Below are 6,791 nucleotides of genomic sequence, written 5' to 3'. Positions count from 1 at the left end.
TAAACCTTCCCCTCCCCGCCCGCCCCCGACTCCTTGCTGGAGCCAGAGCTATGAGATGCTAGCTGACTAAAAAGCGCTTCACTGTATCAGATGTTTTTGGAAAGTCTGGGGTCAGCATTATCCAGTCATTCCCCTTTAACTGAAGTTTTACATTTTGAATCATGATTGAATGTTTTTCTTTTGCTGTCGTATTGAAGAGGCCTCTTATGTATTTCAAGGCACCTCACTTAAACAAGGTATGCAGAGAATTTGTGTTTCTGTCTCATTTATGCCCTATATGGCACCCCTTCAACCACTCTTCAGTCAGTCCCCTTAACTCACTGCCTTAACATTCCCTTTTACTTTCCCTAGGAACTCTCTGTCAGAGTTTAGTTCTATACTCAGGCTGGGAAAACTACTGGATACAATCTGCAGCCAAGACTGTTGCTGCTATACATTTCAGAGGTCCATTCATTTATAGGTAAAGTCTTTATTGTGCTCTTGTCACACACCAGATGCTGTGCTAGGCCCAGTGGTCGTAGCATGGACAGAACCGCAGAGGCTCAATATCCTCATGGAGCTTCAAATCCATCTAAGGGTCCAGTAACAGCTGCATTTCCTGCCTACTGGTTCCTTTGAGGACATGTTCCTGGTTAAAGCCCACTCCTGTTTTCCACACTGGCCAATCCAGACCATCACCACATTTCTCAAGTTTATCAATATAAGCTCACTTTGATCTCTAGCAGTCTACTCTGCAGAGAAGTCTCAGTAAGTACTCAGTCCCTTTTTGAACAGACTTGTCTCCATCCAAGCCTATCTTCACCACCTTAATCTCTTTCTTGGAGGGAGAAATGCCCTTTATTTAAGCTAGGCTTAACTTTTACTTCTATACTTCCATATGATCAGCCTCTTTTGAGATTTAGTCCTTCAGTAATTGTATTTCATTTCTGTATCTCCAATCTCCATATGAATCAGCATATAACCTTTTTCATCTTGTCTATGCTAAGCCAGTTCTTCAATCCTGAGTGCTTTATAGTAGTCCTGGCTATTGTCCCCTCTTCTTCATACCCAGGCTTCTCAAAAGAATAATTCTTACTGTCTCCTTTTACTTAATTTCCATTTGCAGCACAAGTGATTTCTGTGTCTAATTCCTCACACCATTGACTATAGTTCCAAGGAAATTGTTTGTGTTGTGATCATCAAACCTCCTTATTGGTAAAACCAGTGTAGGGAGAATACTTGCACTCTTGCCTCTTTCAATGTCTCTCCTACATTTGGCATTGTCGATGACTCTCCCATTTCTGAAGCCATCACCTTCCCTGGCTTCCGGGACACCATTCTCTCCTGGCTTTCGGCCCACCTTCATTATTGTCTTTCACAGGCTCCTCTTTCTGTGTGCAGCTTTTCGATATCTACTGCTTCAATGAACTGAAAACCTCTTTAGGGAAAGGATTATGTTATTAATCTCACTGTCCCCAGTGCGAGTGACAATGCTGGGCATGGAGTGGGTGTTCAATAAAGATTTGTTTCGTGAACGTATGACTTCCAGAATCATCTTTCCAGAAGAGCAGACTGAGCACAGCCAAGCGATCTTGGAAGCTTCGGGGACTCACTGCTCCATTTTAGCAACTTGGGTAAATAATTAATTACTGCTATGACAGTACCACATTTGGATATAGTATTGATTAAAAACCATGTTAGTTGATTTTGTCTTTGAAAATAAGTTTATTGTAGGAAAAGTTAGAAAACATGAACAGCCAGAAGAAAAAAATAAAATCATCCATAGACCCATTACCCAGACAAATAATTACCGGTTATCTGTTGACATAGGGCCTCTCAGTTCATTTCCTAAATTTTTACTTTCAGTAAAGAAATGGGGTCAAGCCTGGAGAGTATCTCAGCTACTGAGCTGGCCTTTGCAAGGCTCACTGGTCATTAAATCCTAGTGCTCAGGGATTCATGGCAAACCTGACCTGGATCTAGGTGGGTGTTCACATCTAGCAGCACCGTTATGGTGGGAAGAGATTAGCTGCATTATTAGCAGTGATGATGCTTTTGTTAGATAGATGTCAAACTAGGATATTTGCACCTGGTTGAAGCAAGATCCTCTAGTGGTCTGGTATCTGGAGAGGAAGGCAGAGAAAGGAAATTCACAACAATTAGTAATTGATGAGGCTCCAGTTCCAGGGCTTGACTTCCCTGGTGGCTCAGATGGTAAATTGTCTGCCTACAATGCAGGAGACCTGGGTTTGATCCCTGGGTCAGGAATATCCTTTGGAGAAGGAAATGGCAACCCATTCCAGTACTCTTGCCTGGAAAATCCCATGGACGGAGGAGCCTGGTAGGCTACAGTTCATTGGGTTGCAAAGAGTTGGACACGACTGAGCGAATTTACTTTCACTTTTCTTTCCAGTTCCCGTGGACACTTGGCATACAGAATAGAAATTGGGCAAGACGACAGGACACTTGGGGAAGGGAAAAATGTTAACACTAAACTGTTTCAGCGTATGAGAGCCTATGAGATCATGTGAGGGCACTGCAATCAGGACTTGAGGTGACAAGACCAATTTTAGCCCTAACTCCTTTTGGGGATGAGCTGCTAAGGTACTGTCAAACTGAGTGAATTTTGTTAGAAACCAGGAAGACTTGAGCTGCCAGGTTGAAAGACTTAGTAACTGTTGATTTATGGGGCTAGGGAAGACAGGGACTGATAAATCCCAAACCTTTAGGAGTGCTGAAACCCCATACAATCTGTTTCATTTCATGACCCATATAACTGTGGTATGCCATATGTCTATATAAAATAATTAAAGCTAATTAAGATTAATTTTGGTTGGTGAGTATATGAAGAGTTTCATAATAACTCTTGAGATGACTGGAGATGCTTTGGGACATCACAAAAGGAGCATTTGCAATAATGGGGCTAGATGTTTAACCCAGACGCGTGAGATGAAGGCTAGAAACAGAATGACAATTCTGTGGTTGAAAGAACACTGGAATAGGAGTTAGGAGTTGTAACCACTGCGCCGGGAAAGTGATTATCTGAAAACAACAACAACCTGGTTTTGCAGCACTTGCCAGTTTCTGTGCTGTAAATACCCCCACTGTGGTGGACTTCAAATTATCAACAGTTTTACTGTTGGCTCACATAATTCTTGGATAATTAATAATCACACTTTGGTAAGCACAATGCAAGACAAGTCCAGTACATCTAGATCATCTTAACTGAGCTTCTAGCTAGCTTTGTGATGTTGACTAAATCACTTTATCTCTCTGGATCTGGTTTTATCACCAATCAAATGAAGTTGCTAAAATAACCTGTAAGGTCTTCCAAAGTTAACATTTCAGTGACAGAGCTGTGTTATAGGGCAGGGCTGTGCTGTGCTGTGCTTAGTCGCTCAGTCATGTCCAACTCCTTGCGACCCCATGGATTGTAGCCCTCCAGGCCACCTCTGTCCTTGGGGATTCTCCAGACAAGAATACTGGAGTGAGTTGCCATGCCCTCCTCCAGGGAATCTTCCCAACCCAGGGATCTAACCCAGGTGTCCCACATTACAGGAAGATTCTTTACTGTCTGAGCCACTAGGGAAGGCCAAGAATACTGGAGTGGGTAGCCTAGCCCTTCTCCAGAGGATCTTCTTGACCCAGGAATTGAACTGGGGTCTCCTGCATTGCAGGCAGATACTTTACCAGCTGAGCTACCAGGGGAGCCCTTGGGGGCACAGCTAACATCATGTTATAAGCCAAAAGAGTTATATCAGATCTTCATGAATGTTATTGTGAGATATTGGGACACATAATTTGACATGTGCGTCTGTGTTGTAATCAACCATGTTCTGATTCCTGTGGTCATTGTGTGTGTCCTTTTCCAGTACCTCTTCTCTGGAGGATTAAAAATGACAGGTTATTAGTGAGCCAAGGCTCAAAGCCCACCAGAGGGGTAATAAACCACGACAGGAGTCAGAGATTCTATATTCATCTGTCATGGCCTCGGAGTCAGTTGAAGGGCTGTGGCAAAATCTTTTCTAAAAAACTTAATTAATGAAGCAGGCTCTGTCAGGTCTTAGTTTCAGCATGCAGGATCTTCCTTGTGGCGCACGGACTCCCTAGTTGTGGCACTCAGGTCCAGATTGTGTGGCCTCAGTTGCTCCGTGACCTGTGGGATCTTAGTTCCCTAACCAGGAATTGAGCCCTTGTTCCCTGCCTTGCAAGATGGCTTCTTAACCATTGGACCACCATGGAAGTCCTCTGTGTCATAATCTTATAGCTTAGGTACCTTAGCCTATTTGATCATGAGCTCAACCATGGACCATTAGTCCAGGCCTTCCCTGGACTAATAAACAGCATGACAGTTTAATTTGCTCAAAGATTTTTGATGACAAGGACTGTGTCCTTCATACTTATGTGTGTCAAATCCTGACACATAATAAGGACTCAGTAAGTGTTTGTTGAAAGAAAGGATAAACATCTGAGCCTTTTTAGAGCAAATTCTGAGTTTGATTTGTATTTTCTCCCAGCTCTATTGAGATGTGATTGATGTATAACATTGTATACATTTAAGGTAGACAGCACGATGATTTGCTAAATTTTAAAATATTAATTCAAAAGTCGACATGAGCTTCTTTGTGTTCACCAGAAGAACTTTATTTTTCAAACAAGAGAAATTATTTTCTTGTTGTAATAGAAACTTTTCAGTGCCTTCAATTCAGTATTGAGCATTTAAATTTGCCTTCCATCTGGATAACACAATTAATGCACAGTCAGAATCCAATGGCGAGAAATTCAAATGAGAAAAACCTAAACCAGGCATTTACTACCCACCAGTGAATACTCTGGGCTTCTCCAGTGGCTCAGAAGGTAAAGAATTGGCCTGCAATGCAGGAGACCTGGGTTCGATCCCTGGGTTGGGAAGATCCCATGAAGAAGGAAATGGCAACCCACTCCAGTATTCTTGCCTGGAGAATCCCATGGACAGAGGGGCTGGGTGGGCTACAGTCCATGGGGTCACAAAGAGTCGGACATGAGTGACCAACTAACACGCACAGTGTGTACTCTGCCTGCCTCAGCCAGTAGAATTAGCTCATCTCCTTTGAAATGAAAAGATAACATTTATTTATAAAGCATACATAATTATATATCATTCAGTTCAGTTCAGTCACTCAGTCGTGTCCCACTCTTTGCAACCCCATGAATTGCAGCACGCCAGGCCTCCCTGTCTATCACCAACTCCCGGAGTTCACTCAGACTCACGTCCATGGAGTCGGTGATGCCATCCAGGCATCTCATCCTCTGTCGTCCCCTTCTCCTCTTGCCCCCAATCCCTCCCAGCATCAGAGTCTTTTCCAATAGTCAGCTCTTTGCATGAGGTGGCCAAAGTACTGGAGTTTCAGCTTTAGCACCATTCCTTCCAAAGAACACCCAGGACTGATCTCCTTTAGAATGGACTGGTTGGATCTCCTTGCAGTCCAAGGGACTCTCAAGAGTCTTCTCCAGCACCACAGTTCAAATTCGTCAATTCTTCGGTGCTCAGCTTTCGTTATAGTCCAACTCTCACATCCATACATGACCACAGGAAAAACCATAGCCTTGACTAGACGAAGCTTTGTTGGCAGAGTAATGTCTCTACTTTTGAATATGCTATTTAGGTTGGTCATAACTTTCCTTCCAAGGAGTAAGTGTCTTTTAATTTCATGGCTGCAGTCACCATCTGCAGTGATTTTGGAGCTATACCTCATTTTATATCGCTTCACTTTATTGTGTTGTTTTACTACCTGAAATCTTGGGCCAAAGCTGCATTGAGCAAGTCTCATGGCACCACCTGCCCAGTAGCACTTGCTCACTTTGTGTCTCCACGTCACATTTTGGTAATTCTGGCAATATTTCTCTTGTTTTCTTTTTCATTTTGTACGCTGGCAGTATTTTAGGTTTTTCCATTGTGATCATATTTGTTATGGTGATCTGTGATCAGTGACGTTTGATATTACTACTGTAATTGTTTTGGCAATTTTTAGCAACAGAGTATTTTACATTTATTTATTTGTTTGTCTTTGGCTGTGTCACCACCTAGTCGTGGGCTCAGTAGTTGTGGGTTTAATTGCCCTGTGGCATGTGGGATCTTAGCCACATGATCTGTGGGATCAACCAGGGATCAAATCTGTGTCCCCTGCATTGGAAGGCAAATTCTTAACTACTGGGTCACCAGAGAAGTCCCCAGGGATTTTAAAATTAAGGTATATACATTAAAAAAATTTTGTTATTTATTTACGTTTGGCTGTACTGGGTCTTTTTTGCTGCACGTGGGCTTGCTCTAGTTGCAGCGAGCAGGTCTCATTGCAGTGGCTTCTCCTGTTGCAGAGCATGGGCTCTAGAGTGCAGGGTCAGTGGTTGTGGTGCATGGGCTTAGTTGTCCCATGGCCTGTAGAATCGTCCAGACCAGGGATCAAACCTGTGTCCCCTGCATTGGCAGGTGGATTCCCAACCACTGGACCACGATGGAAGTCCTACATTTTTTATAATTTTGTAGACATACAGCTATTGCACACAACAGATGATGGTATCATGTACAACATAACTTTTATATGCACTGGGAAACCAACAGATTCGTATGACTCACTTTATTTCAGTGGTCTGGAATTGAACTCGCAATATCTCTGAAGTCAGCCTGTGGTCCTCATGATGACCCTCCTAAGTTAAGTATTGTTATTCCTCTTTCAGGGGATCTTCCTGACCCAGGGTTCAAACCCATGTCTCCTGAGTCTCCTGCATTGGCAGGCGGATTCCTTACCACTGAGCCACCTGGGAAAACCCATGAT

At 43.1% G+C, this 6,791-nt stretch overlaps 1 protein-coding gene across 3 annotated transcripts in view; it reads left to right on the top strand.

The window, feature by feature from the left end:
• The window catches only part of SEC16B (SEC16 homolog B (S. cerevisiae)), a 78,581-nt gene that overhangs the window by 24,076 nt on the left and 47,714 nt on the right, over positions 1–6,791 (top strand). The gene's annotated exons all lie outside the window — the stretch shown is intronic.

This window comes from Bison bison, unplaced genomic scaffold (genome assembly GCF_000754665.1).
Source record: "Bison bison bison isolate TAMUID 2011002044 unplaced genomic scaffold, Bison_UMD1.0 scf7180017864289, whole genome shotgun sequence".
Taxonomy (NCBI): Eukaryota; Metazoa; Chordata; class Mammalia; order Artiodactyla; family Bovidae; genus Bison; species Bison bison.
This window is presented reverse-complemented; position numbering and strand designations above follow the sequence as displayed.